General features: G+C 35.8%; 1 pseudogene; it reads left to right on the top strand.

Moving 5' to 3' along the window:
• The first annotated feature begins 14,966 nt into the window (after window positions 1-14,966).
• LOC120158613 lies at window positions 14,967-16,823 on the top strand (annotated as a pseudogene).
• The last annotated feature ends 3,090 nt before the right edge of the window (window positions 16,824-19,913 follow it).

Here is a 19,913-nt window from a genome sequence, read left to right as displayed (position 1 = left end):
GAAATAAAAAAAAATGTTGTTTCAAATTATTGTGTTTTAATTGAATTATGTTGTTGTTATGAAAACTATACATATATTGTTTTTCAAAATCTTATTTTTCAATAGTTTTCAAAAACTTTGCCCATTAGGATTGATTTAGAGAACCTTGAAATATTGAGGACTCAATTGAGTTTTGGGATTGATTGAATTGCATACATGTGTTTTCTAAATTGCAGGTTATCCATTCTATTCTGATTTCCTAAACCATGTCCAATCCTAAACGTGCTAGGTCATCATCTAGTCGCTGAAACCGTCAACCAAATCCACCTCCAAATCCTCCTCATATTCCTGAAATTCCAATTCCTAATCCTAATCCAGTTGATCCCAATATAACTATCCAAAATTCATGCTTCAATCATCCTGATCCTAGAAATCATCGTTTTTGGTATTATCAATATTTCGACTCTTACAAAATTAGAGAAGAACGTATCCCTTCTCGTCAAGCTATGTTAGATATTAATTTTAAATATCTTCCTCTTTTACAAGAGTGGAAATTTGATAAACTTTGTGACCTTGAACCTATAGTTTACCATCAACTTGTTCGCATCTTTTATTCTAATGCCGTTTGTATCAAAAACCGAGCTCAAATTGAGACCATAGAAGTTCGTTCCTACCTCCTAGGACAATTCTTACATATTAACTCGGCTTATATAGCCAATGCATTAGGATTAGATAACGATGGTATTTCAAATGAAAAATAAATTTTAGGTTCTCGTTATAAAAGAAGGGATAGTGCGAGTGTCTTAGACCTTCATGAACATTTTCTTCATCTAATGATTTCTTGGTGGTTTCGACCATCCGGAGGTTGTTATTCTACTCTTAGAGCCTTGGATATTTGGTGGTTACATTGTTTCGAAAATAGTATTAAAATAAACCTACCTCAGATCATTTTTGCTGAAATTGTTGAAACCGTAAATCTTGTTCCTAACAAGAAACTCTGTTCATCTCTAGTTTACGGTTGCATTTTGAGTAATCTTTTTACTAAAGTCGGGCTTAGAGTTGGTCCAGATGCCTCCTTTTCTCTAAAGAAACAAATTAATCTTATTTCCTTAACGAGAGCGGGATGGGTAAAGGATAAGGAAACTGGTGAATGGGTTCGATCTTCTGAAAATACTCCGGGAGCTAGTTCTTCACGAGCTACACCAGAAGCTGACGATGATCCCAAGCTTGAACAATTAATGCGAGACATCAATGAAGCCGAAGATGAGCCTGAACAGCCCGAAGAGCAGCCCGAGGAGCAAGCACAACAAACGAATCAAATGTCTCCATATTTTCAATCTTTTATGGAGACATTCGATTTCCGATATGCTACCATGGATTCGCGCTTTACTTCTATAGAGTCCCATTTATCCACAATGGGAGCTCAACAATTAGAAATTCTCTGAGAGATGCGCACAAACAACGCTTCGATGAATGAACGTATTGATGCACTCTCACATGAGATGGCCGCTATGCGAGCTCGTTTTCCTCCTCCCGATTCGGATGTTTGATTCTGTGTTTAGCTTTAGAACTTTGAACTAAAAGATTATTGTTTCAACATTTTGAATATTTTGGAATGTTTGATTTTGTGGATTGTTAGACTTTGGATTTGTTTGGATGTTTGAACTTATATATTTGGTGTGGTTAAATTTATTCATTATTGCATCATTTACATCATGTTAGATATATGACCAATTTTGCCATGTCACATTAATTATGAATATTGATTATGAAACTAATGGCTAACGTTTCTCTTGATTGTGATCTTAGCATCTTAACATATATATAATCAAATTGGCTAAGTGATTTGAAAACCTTTTTCAAATTCTTTTAAAATGTCTTTTTTATTTAACAAAAACGGGGAGAAGTGTTAAATGTTTTAAATGGGAGAAATGAGAGAAGTGTTAAAGTAAGGGGGAGTAATTTCAAAACTTGATTTCAAAATCTTAAAATTACTAAAATGTTTTGTTATATCAAAAAGGGGGAGATTGTTGAAAATATTTTGATATTTCGATATAACAAATTAAGTTAAATGAATTTTAAGATTTTCTAAAAAGATTTTCTAAGTATATTCGATATAATTATTCGAATATCAAAACATTACTCTAAATCTTTCAAAAGTCATTTTTAATCCTTACTCAAGTGTAAAATTAAGTTTTAATCTTAAAACAATTTCAAAATAATTTTACAAAGTATTTCGAACCGTTTCAAAGCCAAAAATTCCAGATTGCTCAGAGGGAACCGATTCCCCCCCAAGGGGGTACCGATTCCCCCTGAATGGTTTGGCTCCGAGAATTCCAGTATGCTCAGTGGGAACGGATTCCCCCCAGGGGGTACCGATTCCCCCCACTGTTCCACGGTCGAAATATTTGAATTTTACACTTAGGGAACCGATTCCCTATGAGGGGTGTCGATTCCCCCCACACTCTAAACTGTTTTATTAATTGATTTCACACTAAAATGGCTATATTATCTTCATTAATGATCCCCAACGTTCAGAAGTGATTCAAGTGTATTTAAGCAAGCTTAGAAGCCATTGATAAAAAACAAGAAACATCAAGCAACTAGAATCAAGAGAGAATCAAAGAGAAAGCATCAAACCTCAAGTTTGAGCATTTCAAGCCTATTTTTCATTCTATATTCATTTTGCTTTCAAGAACACTTATTGTGCTCAATTGTATTCATTCTTGAGTGTTATTTTCTTTGTTCTAGAACTGTGCAAACAATCTACCTTGTGAGGATTTTCTTGTAAGTTTGCAAATTTGTATTGTTCTCTTTGGGAGAGAGTGTTCTCAAGAATTTGGGGTATAATTCTTGAGGGTTTGTAAGGTTACTCTTTGTCCTCAAAAGAAAGACAAAATAGTGAATTTGTGGAAAATCCTTAGTGTGGATAGCTAAGGTAGTGGACGTAGACTTTGGTTGAGAAAGTCGAACCACTCTAAATTGATGTGCAAATTTCTTTCAATTTTCTGCAAAAGCTTCCACCAAAATTTTAATTGCCAATTCACCCCCTCTTGATCATATTCGTCAATCGATTAACTCAACATAATTACTCCTGAAGCAAAAATAGCAGAAAAGACACAAGTAAAGGTGGTGATCACAGTACCCTGACCTTTTCACTACAAGGACAGCTGACAAGTTCCATGAAAATATGAATGCCAGGTGAGCACTTCAAGAGAAGCTGATAGCGAAGTGGGGCAGGCTGCGGGGAAACGCTACTCCCAAGAGGCCAAGTTACCCTAGAGACCACTTGAACCCTTCAATGAGGATGTGCTGGCAATCAATGAACCCATAAAAGAGGAAGAAGCTAGAGAGTTCCTCAAATTTTTGAAGCACAACGAATACAACATTGTAGAACAACTATATACTTATCGACACATACTTCAATGTTGACACTATTATTGAACTCGGAGGCAAACCGGGAGGCACTTTTGAAGGTCATGAATCAGACATTTGTGCCACACAACATACCAGTCAACAAGTTGGATCGACTGGTTAACAACATACAAGCCAATAATCTCATCTCATTTTCAGATGATGGGATTCCGTCTGAAAAGGATGCTAGTGGATACATTTCACATGAGAACCTGCCAAAGTGTGGTCTGAGCATTTGATAGGACCAAGAGAGAGGTAGTTGGAAAGATTAAGGTGCCCTTAACCATCGAACCTGCCACCTATAATATTGAATTTCTAATGATCATGCCTTCCTATAATTGTCCTTTAGGAAGGCCTTGGATTCATCAAGCTGGTGCAGTACAAACCACACTACATCAAATAGTCAAGTTTGTTATTGATGTAGCCCTGGTGATTATTAATATTGAAGAAGATATTGTGGCAAATGTGACCACGAACGCTCCATACATCAAAATAGATGAGGAGGCGGTAGAATGTTTATTTCACTCCTTAGAATTTGTGAATGCCACATTCGTGGCTGAAGGAAGAAAGATTTCTAGACCCCGGCTTTCCAAGTGTACCAGAATGGAGATCAAGCAAACTTTGGGAAGAGGTGCCAAGAAAGAAAGAGGGTTTGAGAACCCGATCATTCTTATATCAAAACTAGATCAGTTTGAGCTTGGTTTTCAGCTCGTCACCAACAAAAGAGGAAAGAAATTCAGAATAACCGAGAAAGACGACTGGCCAGATTGATTGGAACTTAATTTCAATGGGAACCCATGGTATTCCCAGAGCTTTATGACACATTCAAGTCAGGTGGTTATGTGTTTGAGACCACCTCACCAGATTTGGAAATGGATCTAAAAGACCTGAGTATCAACGTCGTAATCACATGAAATGTTGAATTTACAGATAGATCAGTTTGGGCTTGGTTTTCAGCCCAGTCACCAATAAAAGAGGAAAAAAATTCAGAATAACCGAGAAAGACGACTGGCCAGATTGATTGGAACTTAATTTTAATAGGAACCCATGGTATTCCCACAGCTTTATGACACATTCAAGTCAAGTGGTTATGTGTTTGAGACCACCTCACCAGATTTGGAAATGACTCTAAAAGACCTAAGTATCAACGCCATAATCATAGGAAATGCTGAAGTTACGGATAGATCCGGAATCCACCCATTGTCACCTGGGTATGTGCTTAGCAACTGGTCGGTAGAATAATTGCCTGTGATTTTCAAACGTCTTTCAAAGTAATATTCAAACTATCCATATTTACCTATACCCGAGGTAATATGTGATCTTTTGTAAGGGTTAATAAACATTTTGATTTAAATTCAATAAAATATGCAATTTCTTTCATAACTAACAATTTTCTTGTTTCATTTTTTTAAATTCAGTTTTTTCTTCATTTTAGTATTCCTTTACTTTCTCTTTCGAATTTAATTTTCGGCTGTTCCATGTTGGATATTTTCCTCTCACGCATACACATTTTCTGTTTTCTTTCAGGTCCCTAGATAACGATAATGCATGCACTAATGATCCTGATCCGAATATGGATTTTGAATCGGCCATTTGTATCGGGGAAATTGACGAATGCGACAATGAAGAGGAGTGAAACTTACCAACCAAATTGTTGAGAATGGTAGAAAGAGAAGATAAACAAATACTTCCACATGTAGAGGAAATCGAAATCTTGAATCTAAGCACCGAAGAGGAGAAAAATGAGGTCAAAATTGGCACAACTCTTTCAGCTGAAGTAAGATAAAACTTGATAGTCTTACTTCAAGAATACAAAGATTATTCGCACGGTTCTATCAAGACATGCCGAGGCTAGACACAGATATGGTAGTCCATAAACTGTCAACCAAACCAGAATATAAACCCGTAAAACAAAAGCTAAGGAAAATGTGACATGAGATGCTCCTTAAGATCAAAGAAGAAGTTAAGAAGCATTTTGATGTTCGTTTCCTTCAAGTCGCCAAATATCCGGAATGGGTGGCAACCAACGTGCTGGTTCCGAAGAAAGATGGGAAAGTGCGCATGTGTGTCGATTACCTGGACCTTAATAAGGCAAGCCCCAAGGATAACTTTCCTCTTCCGTACATAGACAATTTGATGGACAATACAGCCGGGAACACTTTTTTCTCGTTCATGGACGGATTTGCAAGATATAATCAGATTAAGATACATCCTGAAGATATGGAAAAAACCACATTCACCACCATGTGGGGAACCTTCTGCTACAAAATGATGCCCTTCGGATTAAAGAATACTGGGGTAACGTATCAGAGAGCTATGTTGACCCTATTCCACGACATAATGCACAAAAAATTCTAAGTTTATGTTGATGACATGATTGTCAAGGCACAAACCGAGAATGAACATGTCAAGAATCTGAGAAAGCTCTTCCAAAGATGAAGAAAGTTTCAGCTGAGACTGAACCCTAGCAAGTGCACATTCAGAGTAATATATGGGAAATTATTAGGCTTCGTGGTTAGCAGAAAAGGCATTAAAGTCAATCTCGATAAGGTTAAGGCTATTCATAATCTACCTCCCCCACAAACACAGAAAGAAGTTTGAGGTTTTCTGAGCAGATTGAATTACATAACACGATTCATATCTCAGTTAACCGACAAGTGTGACCCAATCTTTCTCCTTCTCCAAAAGAACAACCCCAGAGCATGGGATGTGAACTGCCAAACTGCATTTGAGAAAATAAAGGAGTATTTGTCTCACACTCCTATCATGATGTCCCATATCCCGGGAAAACCTATGTTCTTGTATCTATCCATAATCGATAATTCAATGGGGTGTGTCCTGGGTCAACATGATGAATCCGGAAGAAATGAAAGAGCCATCTACTACTTGAGGAAGAATCTCACCGATTGCGAGGTCAGATATCTTTCTATCGATAAGGTTTATTGTGTTTTAGTCTAGGCTACATGAAGACTCAGACATTACATGTTGCATCACACCACTTGACTAATTTCCAAGTTAGACCCACTAAAGTACATGATGGGTGTGCCTGCTCTCTTTGGAAGGTTAGCCCGATGACAGATGCTATTATCCGAATTTGACATCGAGTATGTGAGCCAGAATGCCATAAAGGGAAGTGCTATATCAGATTTCTTGGCAAACAAAACGGATGAAAATTACAAGCCGCTGGACTTTGACTTCTCAGAAGAAGACTTGATGGTCATATCCTTAGAAGAAGCAAGTACTTCCACAGACAGTTCATGGAGAATGCATTTCGATGGTGCATCAAATGCATTAGGACATGGCATCGGGGCGATATCAGTCTCCCCAAAAGGGAATCATCACCCATTCACTAGCAGACTGAATTTCGATTGCACCAACAACATGACAAAATATGAGGCTTGTGTTTTGGGGATTTGAGCTGCATTGTGGTAAAATATAAAAACCTTGCGAGTATATGGAGATTCAGTCTTAGTAATCTATCAGCTCCTTGGAGAATGGGAAACCAAGGATGTAAAGCTGGTGGAGTACCATAAACTAATATTGGATATACTTGAAGAATTCGATGAAGTCACCTTCTATTATGTTCCTAGAGAAGAAAATCAAATGGCTGATGCTTTAGTTACCTTGGCAGCCACATTCAAGGCTGGCGGGGAGTCTAAAATGATTCCAATTGACATGTAGTCGTATGAGTACCCGACTCATTGTTACCCAATAGAGGAAGTGAAAGACACTAATCCCTGGTACCATGATATTCTACAATATATCAAGAGTCGAAATTATCCAGAGGAAACCACCGAAACTAATAAAAGAACCATTAGAAGGATGGCATCTGGATATGTCCTTGACGGGGAGGTCTTATACAAGAAAAACCATGATCAAGTCCTGTTATGGTGCGTAGATGCAGAAGAGGCTAAGATGATAGTGGAAGAGGTACATGACAGAGTTTGTGGAACACATGTGAATATACATATGATGTCAAGGTAAATAATGAGATGCCGATATTTTTGGTCCACAATGGAAAGTCACTGCATCAACTATGCTAGCAGATGTCATAAATGTCAAATTTACGGGGATAAAATAAATGTTTCACCTCAGACTCTTCATGTGATGACATCACCATGGCCTTTCTCTATGTGGGAGCATGGATGTTATCGGGTAAATCCATTCGAATGCTTCAAATGGTCACCGGTTCATTCTTGTGGTAATTGATTATTTCACCAAATGGGTAGAGGCTGCATTATACGCTAGTGTCACTTAGTCCACTATTTGCATGTTTTTGAAGAAAGATATCATATGTCGGTATGGTTTACCTGAAAGGATCATTACCGATAATGCTACAAACTTGAATAACAAAATGATGTATGCTACTTGTGAGCAATTCAACATAAAACATCTAAACTCTACTGCTTATAGACCAAATATGAACGGAGCAGTAGAAGCAACAAATAAAATCATAAAAAAGATAGTGGAGAAAACGACTGAGACATACAAGAAGATGGTTAAAGAAGTAGCCGAGTCATGGAAGAAAGTGTTCCGAATGGATGTTGTGGATGCCAAGGACATGCTTACTCCGGACTACTTGGAATGGAGAAGGTCAAGGAAAAATGACAACATCCCAGTACTAGATCATAAGGACACTCGGACTATGGAGGAATATCTTAAGTATGTTCCCTCTAAGCAGGAGATAGCAAGGGAAGAATTTGAAGCTGTAAAGAACGAATTGAAACATAGGGTAGGAGAACTTGAGGTCAAAAAATATAAGTGGAAATTAGATACCGATACTCAGAAGGATCGGGCAGACAAGTTAGAGAAAGAACAAAAGAAAACTTGTTTTAAGCTTGAAGAATTGAGAAAAGGGTATCAAGAACAAGTCTAGAGCAATTATAATCTGAAAAAGACTTCTGAGTACTGGAAAGGTGAAGCTAGCATCCTAAAAAGGAAGTTTGAAGGGCATGATTAAAAAGAGACTCTGAAAGAACATCTAAAGACTGCTCAGAGGCGTTTGATAGACAGCCAGCATCAGAACAACAGCTTGTGAATCCAGGTAGCTGATTTAGAGAAGTATCTCCAGAAATAACAAGAATGAGGTGGCAAAACCATAGCTGAATTAGAAGCCATTGTGGACGGATTCAAGAAACAAGCAATGGAGCTTCAGATAGTACCCTTTGATGGAGGGTTATAATGTCGTTTTTGTTGGGAACAAGCTCAGCAAAGGGTGAAAGCTAGAGATGCAGTCATCCGTGATTTCCTAGAGCAAGTACAGAAGGTAGCTCGTCATTTTCATGGTTTAGCAAGAGAGGTCGGAATGGTTCGGCAAAGAATTCAACCAGTGATAGATGAAGGAAGAAGACTTGTCAACCTATTAGAAGCTTTTTGGGGTCTAGAGGATTTAGTCTGGATGCACCTTTGATATATTTTTGTCTCTTAGAAGATAAAACACTTTTGTTTAAATAAGGATTATTTATAATAACAGACACATTTCTGGATCAATACCTCTAAATCACATACATCATGCATTATATAACTTTGCATTTTATTTTTCATGTTTATTTTTCTAATTTTCCATGTTTTTACATTCATATTAACTAACAGAAAATGTCTCATCAAAAGAAAGAACAAACACCAAGTTTACCTCTACAAGCTCTGGACACACATCATCCTCACAACACTCGCACAAAGGAAAAACAAATGGAAGCCAAAATCGCTCAACTCGAGGAAAACATGTTGAAGTTACAGAGAGAGCTGAAGGAAAAGATAAATCAGAACAGTTAGAGCACCCTGGATACAATCACGAAGAGCCAAAAGTCATCGGTCGATCAAATTGTGGCCAAGTTATCCGATTTACATCAAGCAAGTGCACCAGGGGTAGGTTCGTCTGATGGGGTGACTATACCACCGACCCCACAGGTGGTTATCTCACCCGGAATCTTACCCAGGGACTCATCTTCTACCAAAGGGAAAGCCTCATCTGCTGTTAAGATATAGGCTTATGCATCCAACCCAAACAATAATCTGAATGATTACTATATATCGGATTTTGATGAGGAGCACAAGGCGAAAATATGGAAGAGAAAAATTAAAATGCTGGTTGACCAAATGAAAGTGGTCAAAGAGGACCATGATTACTACGGAGTGGATGCATTAGAACTTAGTCTGGTCCAGGATTTGGTACTTTCACTATTTATAAGTTTTTGAAGAGAGAGATCATATGTCGGTATAGTTTACCTGAAAGGATAATTACCGATAATGCTACAAACTTGAACAACAAAATGATGGATGATGCTTGTGAGCAATTCAACATAAAGCATCACAACTCTACTGTTTATAGACCAAAGATGAACGGAGCAGTAGAATAAACAAATAAAAACATCAAGAAGATAGTGGAGAAAACGACTGAGACATACAAGGATTGGCATGAGAAATTACCTTTTGCTTTGTTTGCTTACCGAACCTCGGTGCAAACTTCGACTGGAGAAACTCTATTTTCATTAGCATATGGGATGAAAGCGGTACTGCCCATTGAAGTTAAAATTTCTTCACTCCAAGTCTTTCAAGAAGTCAAACTGGATGATGTAGAATGAATGCAATCTCAATATGATCAGTTGAATCTAATAGAGGAAAAGAGATTGAAAGTCATTCATTATGGCCAAATCTACCAAAAATGAATGATTCGAGCACATAACAAGAATGTGCGCCCAAGAGTATTCCGTGAAGGAGATCTTGTGCTAAAGAGAATTTGGCCACTTTAGAAGGACTTCAGAGGAAAATGGAAACCAAATTGGGAGAGACCTTATGTCGTGAAAAAGGCCTTCTCCAGATGAGTACTCATCTTGGCTGAAATGGACAGGCCAGAACTGCCAAATCCCGTTAATTCGAATGTAGTCAAGAAATAGAGGGCGTCCTAAGTCGAAGAAGAAAAAGAAAAAAAAGAGAAAAAAACGTTTAGGGTGAAAACCCAAAAGGGTGCCCTAAATTGAAAAGAAAATAGAAAAGAAAAAAGAGAAAATCGTTTAAGGTGAAAACCCGAAAGGGCAGCCTAAATTGAAAAAAAGAAAAAAAGAAAGGAAAAAGAAAAAATAAAAAGAAATAAGGTAGGTTCAAGATGAAAACCCGAAAAGGGCGTCTTGAGACCAAGGAAGGGTCCAAGTTGAAAACCCGAAGAGTGATTTGAATAATGATTTAGAAAAGGTCCCTACTCCAGATAGTGAAGTATCCCAACATCTGGATCTTCTACAGACTTAACGAGTCAGAGAAAGGTTGCACTATCCTAAACATTGTCGCATCTTCGAAGATCCCTTGGCAAAGGCTATGTTCAAAGTCATCTAACGGTTTATTAGTTCAGAAATGTTCGCATTATTAAAATCTAAGACATCCATTCATACTTCATTTATGCATTTACCTTTCAGGATGTTTGTCATGTATTGTTTGTTCTTTTTCCCTTATGAATAAAGACAACAATTTCTCTAAATCAATTCTTTTTAAGCATCTTGGGTTGAATTTAAACCTAATGATTTATTCACTTCTAAAAAAGATAATTGCATATTATTGTACAAAGAGTTTTTTTAAGTACATATATTCGGAAGCCAATCAAGGCTCATGCACTATACTTGAGATGGTTGAGATGCATTTCCAAAATTAAGGATAAAAAAGTAAATTTTACACATCGGATTTAAATGTTTGAAGAATTCAAGATCAAGAATAAAAAATTCAAGATTCCAGAGTCAAGAATCAGTCGAGAGTCATCAGGATTGACAACCGGAGATTGAGATTTCTCTTCAGAACCCAAAATAACATATGTTGCTTATGCATTTTAGGCACACATAAGAGCATTGCATCCATAGCATCGCATATATGCATAATTTTGTAGATTATTGTTAGGGTCAATTTCAACTTCACAGTGAAGGATATTGAACTCGAAGTGATCAATTCACAAGATAGGATTTCAACTTCACAACGAAGGATATCCAATTCAAAGCTCAACTTCACAACGAAGAGCCATCCACGATTTCAACTTCACGAAGAAAGATATCATGCCCAATGGATTGACTTGATTTCACAACAAATAAGTCATCTACAACAACAGGGTTTATTCCCCATCCAATTACAGCATAACTCAAAGGTGAGGAGAGTTATATGTCAACAAGAACTCTCGAGATCGATTTCGTTCAGTTCGAGAGCACATTTACCGCAAGTAGTAGCAAGAAACTACTTTCTGGTCAAGTTTTCAAACCAAGGTCTTCAAATCGAGAAGAAGACCAAGGTTGACCAAGACTGGCAACCAAGAGCCACTTTCCGATTTACTTGCGATTTCAACTTCACAATGAAGGATATCATACCCAAAAGATTGACCCAACTTCACGACGAAGGAGTCATCTGTAACATAACAATGGAAAATCAGTCTTCGGGTCAAAATTTAGTTTCACGACGAAGTATATTAGGCCAGAAGACGATCCATGAACTACTTTTTGATGCTCTAAGCTCGGTTTCAACCTCACGATGAATGACATCGTGTTCAAAACTTTCTCGCTAGAGAGTCATTTCGTGATTCAATCCAAATTGACAAACCAGTCATAAAATTGGACTTCAACTCCACGATAGAGGATATTCGATGAGATGGAGGATGTTAAACTCAGACACAAATTGTGTCTTGTAATATTTGCCATATTCCCGTTACACGACTATGGGCAAAGAGGGGCAACTATGGACACTAATTTTCGTCTGATTCATATATTTTATTTTATTATTGTATAGTCTGATACATACATTTATTTATTTTATGTTTTTTCTTTTTATAGATCCAACAATACAAGGCCCAGATACAAAGAAGCCCAACAAGCGATGATAACTGCAGACCCAGACCCGGGTATTGGAGCAACCCGAACCGGTCCAGACTCGAATCAACTAGGGTTTGAAACCCTAGTTTCCCACTATTCCCTCAGTGTCGTTCCAGCTGCAACTCCCCCTTCGAATACTCCTCGGCCCAGCCGCAACCCACAACCACTTTTCTCGGCACAACGACGTGGATTCAAAGGACTCATCAACAACCAACAAAGCAAGTGTTTTAGTTCAAGAGGAACTCTAGAAACCGAACTAAAAATAGATTTTTTTAGACTATAAATATTCATGTAAATCAAAAAGAAAAAACACAACAAATTATCGACGAAAAAAATACGAAAAAGCAAAGAAATCAGAAGTAAAGTTCTGTAACTTTCGAAAGCAAAGAGAAATAAAAAAAATGTACTATTTTTACCTTCGTTCGTTTGGTTTTGGCTTGTGTACATTTTCTCGTTTTCATTTTTGACCCAAAAAGCCCCAAAAAAGGGTGGTTGGCCGATGATCGGGGGAGGGCGACCGAGATTTTCAATCTTAGATCTAGCCCTCCCCGAGGCTTGTTTTTAAAAACCACTTTGATTTTTGAAAAGTGGGGAAGAAGAGTTATCGAAAAAACCAATTTTTTTATGAACCACCACCGATGAACGACGGTCGGTGAGGCGGTGGCCGTCGAAATCTGGGTTTGGGGCTATCGTGTTCTTCATTTAATGAAGAATACATTAGATGTTTCAGAGAATTTTTTGGGTTGGGTTTTTATCGGTTTTGAAGAAAATGAAAAAATGAAAGTTGTTTTTGAAAAAGTGGTATTTATAGTGACTCGCCAAACCGACCCATCGACCCATGACCCGATCTGACCCCCAGGATCCGCATGTTTTAGGGAAAATGGCCTAATTTCTTATTCAGTCCCTCGCTTTCTTCAAGGATCTATTATGACCCTTAATTTTGGTTCTTACCCCGATTTTCTTTTAATTTTACCCTCTATTTTATTGTTATTTCAATTTAGTCCTTTTTTATATTTTATCTTTATATTTTATTTAATTAATACTACTTTTATTATATATATTTTTTTATCTTATTTTTCTATTCTATTCTATTTTTTTCATTTTATTTTATTTTTATGTTTTGTTTCTGTTTTTCCTTTTTTATTTTATTTCACTTAATTATATTATTTTATTTTATTTTTTTTCATTTTTATATTTTTATATTTTTATTTTATTTTATTTTCCCCTTTTTTATTTCTGATTTATTATTATTATTATTATATATTTATATATGTTTCTTATTACTATTTTCCCTCATTTTTTGTATTTGTATTGTTTTTACCTAACATTATATATACATATGTATTTTATTATTATTATTATTATTATTATTATTATTATTATTATTATTATTATTATTATATTTTAATTTATTAATTTATTAATTTATTATTTATTTATTTATTTTGTTTTTGTGCTATTTTACTTGTTTCTTTAATTTGGTTAATTTCCTTAGCTGTTTTACCTTTTTTAGGGAGATGTTTATTTATTTTCTTTTCGATTCCGCATTGTACTTTATCTAACATTTTTTACTTTTTAAGGGCATGCTTTTAAATAAATTAAAGGTAAGTAGTTTGGATCAATTGTTACCTTTTAATTTAATTTATCATTTTCTTAATTAAGACAACTGGAAATTAATTAGTACCGAAAGGGCAGTTCAAGGGTGTTAACCCTTCCTTGATTGTAACCGACTTCCGAATCCGACATATCGCTGGTAAGATGCATATCAGGTAAGAAACCAGGGTATCGATCAACCCATTATTTCTAAAAATAAATGATTGGTGGCGACTCTAACCATTTCATTCAAGTCGAAGTCCAATTCCGGGCCCACCCGAAAGATGGCCGCGACACATCGTTGAAGTGTGGTGGCTTGAAAAAAATGAGCAAAAGAAAGAAACAATTTTTCTGTCAAGCCATGACGAATATTGATTCTCTTATTTTCAAAAATGATTTGGTTGAAAAAGATAATAAAATTCGAAAGAATGAGACAAACAAGAAAAAAGAAAAAAAGTCACACCACATTCTCTTGTTAAATGAAAAGATAATATTGTTATTTCAAAAATAAAATTGAGAGAGAGCAAGGAAAGATAGTTAGGGTTTGAAGGAGAAGATTGTGAGAGTTTTAGAAAGGAGAAAAGGGGACGGTGAGAGTGGGCTAAGGATTTGGGAGAGGAAAAGGTGAGATCTTAGAAAAGGAAGGGGAAGATGAAAGTATATGACTCATTAACTACTGATGATAGGTGATGGTAGTTAATGGCCAGAACGACAATTAATACGGTGATCACATTTTAAATTGGTTTATATAAAGAGCGAAAGAAAAATAAAAAAAATAAAGAAGAAATGAGAAAAAATAAATTTTTATAAGGATTCAAAACGACGTCGTTTTGAATAAAAGTTAATATTTTGTAAGAATCTAAACAAAATCATTTTGGTGTAGGTTATCATGTCATAACACCATTAGAAATTTAACGATTGAGTGTTAAAAAAGTTTAAATTATAAAGTTTATTGAATAAATTGAAAAACTGAAAGTATAATAAATGAAATAGGAGAGAAATTAAAGTTTAACCACCAAAAGTGTAGTTTACCAATAAAAATAACCCAGTGAAACTAAAGCCTCTTCCTTTTCCTTCCTTTTCATGGTATACAATACAGGTAAGCATTCGAAGATCCTTCCTTCCCCTTCTCAATAATCTGGAGAAAACAAGATGAATAACATGGAGGTGGAGGAATCGGCGAATAAAGTGGAAGAATAAGTAGAGAGGGTGTTGGAGCAGGCCCGAGAGTTGCAAGAATCTGGCGCTGCTATTATATCCATGATTTCCAACGACGAACAATCTATTCGCCTCAAAGCTAATTCTCTCCAATCGTCTCTTCTCCGCCTCCGTTCCTCCATTACTTCCCTTCTCTCTCAAAAGCTTTTGGATCCCAAACTCATCGAAAAGGTGAACTCCCCCTACCTTGCATGTCCCTTTTCCTTCAAAAAATTCTCCTTTAATTTTCCTGTATTGAATCAACTCGAAAGTATTGACCCAAATTGAAAAACTGAAATTTGGATCCGAAAACAGCTCGATGAGGAATTGCAAACAGCTAGTTATAACCGACGGAGATGCCGCTGGTTTTCTTCCTGCTAAACCTCAGGGTATAATAATTTCTTTTCTCTCTCCTTTTAAAAAAAATTAGTAATTTATTTATTTGATATTAGAGAGATGTTAATTGATTATTAATCAAATGGTTATTGGAGAATGGCAGGTAGTTTTTTGAGGGTGTTCTTGAGACCAATCAATGTGCGTGCAGCTCGCAAAGAGATCCAATTGAAAGTTAAGAGGAATATAACAGCTACAGAGTAAGCCTCACTTCCCTATAACCCATCTTTTGTTCTTTTTAAAATCCTATTCTTTTATAATTACATGCCATTTTCCACTTATAGGAATTCAACCCAATGGGCACATATAGCCTCATTTTTGCATTTTTTACTATCTATCTCCCTTCAACAGGATAAGACTGCCTTCCTGTTTCTTCTTTTTCCACTACTTCTGCGTATTTTAAGATCTTGGATATGGGAAGGATGCTTGCCTGCATTTCCAGTTCAGTTGTACGAGGTATTCTATGAATTTTTCCTTTGGGTTTTTGTTGAAGATTCAGTTCATTTGTTACTGAGTTAAAGCTGATTATATTCTCTGTCAGGCATGGTTGTTATTCCTTTACAGTGGTTTGGCTTTGCGAGAGAACATATTACGAGCAAATGGAAGTGATATTCGTCCATGGTAATTGCAAGCCATTTATTTTTTGTCAAATGCTTCCTGCAGTCAAGTATGTTTACCTTCTAGTTTTGTTTTGTACAAATGGGACTTTGTCATGAAAAATGAAATTGTTGCGTTCAGTATTTTCAAGATTACAGTAACTTGAGACGTGTTTTTGTGTTCACATAAATGGTGACTTCTGGACAAAAATAGGCTCTCTTAGCAATCAGATGACCGCTCTACTGTTTGTTACTCTTGTAAGGGTCACTATATGCTTTTAAAGTAGGCTTTCTTTGTCTTAGTTTGATGCCTAGAAAGGCGCAGCGTTCAAATGACTAGAAAATTAGTTCCCTTGTTCTGGTGTATGCTTTTATGTGCTAATGTTGATCGTTGACTGCCGTTGATCATCTTTGACCAGAACTTTGACCGGCGTTGACCAGCCATTAAACGGCCGTTGACTTTTTCTGAGTATACCTATTCTGACGTTTTTCGACGTCCCGAATCCGTTTTTAGGGTCTGTTTCGCTAAATTCGAACCCAAAAGCCTCCAAATCATCAGTCAAACCCGTTGATTTTGACCTAAAAGTAAAATTTTCGAAAAGTCATTCTTTATATTTTTCGACGTCCTAAATCTGATTCTGAAGTCCGTTTTTCCAAATTCTAACCCGAAATTCCTGATTTGAGCTCTTTAACCCAAAAAATGCTTAGTATTTTTAGCATTTTTGATTATTTATTTGAAATATGGTTATGGAATTGATCCAATAAGATATTTTATGAAGGTACTCGTGTTTCACCTGAGCGAGGATCAGTTAGGTCCGGTGTTGTCTGTTCGTCAGATCAGTCTGAACCGCGTACTACAAGAATTACCCGTAGGTTTCCGTAAATTATTTAAATAAAGGTTAAGATTATTCATATTAGGATTCCAAAATGAATTTTTTCGATTTGTAGGATCTAGCGCTGCAACAGAGTGTGATCGACAGACTCAGTATTAGGCTTCCATATTCGAATACTCAGACTGTTACAGGTGTGTTTCCTGAAGGTGTTACCTTACGGTTTTAAAATATCTATCTGAGTATTGTTTATTTTATATATGATTTATGGCACACTTCTAATATGATCTCTGGTTATGGTATATTTTTATACCTAATTTCTGAATATGGCTTATCTGATATATGATTTACAGTACATTACTGATTGACTTGTTTTCCGTATTTCTGTATATGATTTCTAATCATGAAACATTTTTTATGTTTTAAAGGATTAATTATTGTTTTCACTTGAATGCATTCATGTTCATTATTGACATTGGGAGGGTATTGTTGGAAGAAGTATATATGCAGGCTACTCGGCTTTGTGCTCAGGGTCTTACTGTTGTACCGAGGTTGTATGGTTCTGAGGAACCTACACATTCTGTTGTGATCAGATGGGGGTATTGTTCATATTTTTAAAGACATGTTTGCATAAACCGATTTTACTGAAATATTTTTATCAGTATGTTTTTTTATATACTCTGTATGGAACACACTGGACTTTTTAGCTCATTTTGTAAAGAGAAAATAACTTCAGTGACCGAAAATGCCTTATGATATATGATTTTAACCAACTTTTTTTGGATTTGCAAAAGTAACCAACAAATTCGCAACGCGAACTCCTATTTCGCAACTCGAACATGAAATTTTCGCAACGCTAATTACCGATATAGGTAAACACAACTATTCGCAACTCAATTACCGATATAGGTAAACACGGTAGAAAAAATCCGGTCAAAAATCCGAATTTGCCAATTTGAAAACTGAGTTGCGAATTTGAAAAATTCATGTTGCGAAATGTAAAATCTCGCCTCTTAAAGAAAAAATCATTTCGACAGTTCGTTTGTTTGGTTAAAGTTAAACGAACGAGCATGAACATACTCTCGTTCGTGTTTGTTCAAATCATTTACAGGCGTAGGTTTAGCTGAGTGATTCATACGTGGACTAAGCAACTGGGATGTCCCAAGTTGAAAACCACTCCATTGCATTTTATGTCATTTAAATTTTTCTTTAAGAGGCGAGATTTTATATTTCGCAACACAAATTTGCCAAATTCGCAACTCAGTTTTCAAATTGTCGAATTCGGATTTTTTACCGAATTTTTTCTACCGTTTTTACCTATATAGGTAATTGAGTTGCGAAATTGGCGAATTCGATTTGCGAAATTCGCGTTACGAATAGTTGTGTTTACTTATATCGGTAATTAGCTTTGTAAAAATTTCTATGTTTGAGTTGCGAATTTGGAAACTGTGTTGCGAAATAGGAGTTTGCGTTGCGAATTTGTTGGTTATTTTTGCAAATCCAAAAAAAATTGGTTAAAATCGTATATTATAAGACATTTTCAGTCACTGAAGTTATTTTCTCTTTTGTAAATTTTACCCTTTTCAGATAACAGCAGACCTTAAACTAGCAGATTTGGCATCAGGGGAGATCAACTATTTTTACTTTGTACGAACGTATATCTTTATATGTTTTCCAATTGTATTTGGTGACATGTATTTTGATATCGTTTTGGATATATCTGTATTATCAATATTTTGTTCTGTATTACCTATAAGGTTTTATAAATTGTTTTAAATATAAAAAGAATCTCTAAATGAGATATGTGACTCCTTAGGTTTGGGTCTAGCGTTCAGGCCGGGTCTAGGGGGTTACACAGAGTGCTTACTTGTGTGTGAATATGTGGGTGGGTTGAGAAGTAGAGGTTAGGAAGACACTTGGGAAAATTGGACACTAAAAGATTGTCAAACTGGAAAAATAGGACTTAGGAGGAAGAAGGTCATTAGTATGATTTTCTATCTTATCATTAATGATGAGGTTGTTGCTCATTAAGTCCTGAAGGGTGGAGCACATCATCTTAACTGTTTATGTGAGGACAGTGAAAGAGAATGGTGTGCTTTATCTTTTTCAGTTTCTCATTTGTTTGAACCAAATTGGAATTTTGTAAAGTTATAGGAACTTCAAAACCCATTTTCCACCGTACACGAGTCATAGATGTCAAATAACTTTTAAAACATTTCCATACTTAAAAATCAGTAAATTTTTTGTTTCTTTAAATAAAACAATTACTTTTATAATATTAAAAACATTCATTAACTACTAATATGTAAAATAGTGTTTTAAGTCTATCACGTAGTAGTTTAAGTTCAAATATAATATAATGCTACAAACCATATATCGAATACCATACAAGAGCATCATAATATAGCAAATACATGCCAACTAGTAATATCAAAATAAACATCTAGAGAAGTCTTATAGTTACTTATGAGGCAACTCTTGACAATTGATGTCATCTACACTCCTTACTTCGATCGTATGCTATTACCTACGCGTTAAACAATCACACGCTAAGTATTCACTTAGTGAGGCATTTTAAAACATAGGTATACCAATAAAGATCAAATAAGATTTGAAATCGTATAATATATAAACACTTAAAACTGACTTGATAAGCTAAGTTTCCGTCAAATAACTTGCGAAATATTATTTCCATATGCATAGCATACTATCAATTGATGTATTTAAAAATCCATTCACAGTCCAATGTATGACAAATAAGAATGCAAGGTACCTAATAAGCACCTAAGTTCCACAATAACATATAGGAATTGTGGTACATAACAACACTATACTAACCATTTCTTGAGTAGTAATCCCGTACGACTACAATCCTTGCACACAAAGTGCAGAAAGTATGCAAGGTACTAACATGATTATGCAACAAATGCATTAAACAAAATTGATTGATAACCATCATACACCAAGTATGCAAATTACATACATAGTGTTATAGTACACAAAGCACACCACCTTATTTATGGTATTACAATTGCACCTATGACTCTCAATGTACATACAATAAGCTTTAAAATCCA

The sequence above is a fragment of the Hibiscus syriacus genome, unplaced genomic scaffold, assembly GCF_006381635.1.
Source record: "Hibiscus syriacus cultivar Baekdansim isolate YM2019G1 unplaced genomic scaffold, ASM638163v2 tig00111330_pilon, whole genome shotgun sequence".
Lineage (NCBI taxonomy): Eukaryota > Viridiplantae > Streptophyta > Magnoliopsida > Malvales > Malvaceae > Hibiscus > Hibiscus syriacus.
This window is presented reverse-complemented; position numbering and strand designations above follow the sequence as displayed.